Below are 627 nucleotides of genomic sequence, written 5' to 3' on the forward strand. Positions count from 1 at the left end.
TGTGCTCCTCACACCCTGTAGCCCCCCCCCCATTACATCTATGTCATAACACTTAAGAAAAAGCACACACCTGCTAATTATATCACCTTTAATTCATTTGAAGCAGGTTGGATGATACAAAAACAATGAAAAACATTTTTGAAAAACCAGTAAGTCACATAACAACAATCATGACATGGATCAAGTGACAACTAGTCACAAGAATTGAAGACGACCAGTGTGTGATATAGATGTCATTGGCATAGTGACATGGAGGACAGCAGGACGGAAAATGTGCCGTCGTCATTACACAAGCAAAAAAACAACAAAAAAAACTAAGATCGATTTTTCTAAAAGAACCAAACTGTCTTTCCTCAAAACATTTTTAATGGGTACAAACGAGCTGTCCTGCAATTGTGAGACATTACACTATCATCTTGACTAAAATCAGTGATTTACTCTGGCCGGGTGTAAAGAAAACGTTTCAATTTGTGTCGATCGAATGGTGCTGTGGTGAGTGTTTAAAAACAAACAAAAAAAAAAAAAACAAATTGGATGTGCGATGAAGTTTGACGCGATTGCCCCGCTGTCACCAGCTTCTCGAGAGGACAAAATAAAACGGGGCCCAAGTTTAGCGTCTCTCGTCCT

At 39.2% G+C, this 627-nt stretch overlaps 1 protein-coding gene across 3 annotated transcripts in view; it reads right to left on the reverse strand.

The window, feature by feature from the left end:
• Positions 1-73: 73 nt before the first annotated feature.
• The window catches only part of pnn (pinin, desmosome associated protein), an 11,247-nt gene continuing 10,693 nt past the window's right edge, over positions 74-627 (reverse strand). For all 3 annotated transcript variants that reach the window (XM_019881691.1, XM_019881690.1, XM_019881689.1), the window contains exon 10: positions 74-572. The gene's annotated coding sequence lies outside the window, so the exon portion shown is untranslated. The remainder of the gene's footprint in view (positions 573-627) is intronic.

This window comes from Hippocampus comes, unplaced genomic scaffold (assembly GCF_001891065.2).
Source record: "Hippocampus comes isolate QL1 unplaced genomic scaffold, H_comes_QL1_v1.1 scaffold356, whole genome shotgun sequence".
Lineage (NCBI taxonomy): Eukaryota > Metazoa > Chordata > Actinopteri > Syngnathiformes > Syngnathidae > Hippocampus > Hippocampus comes.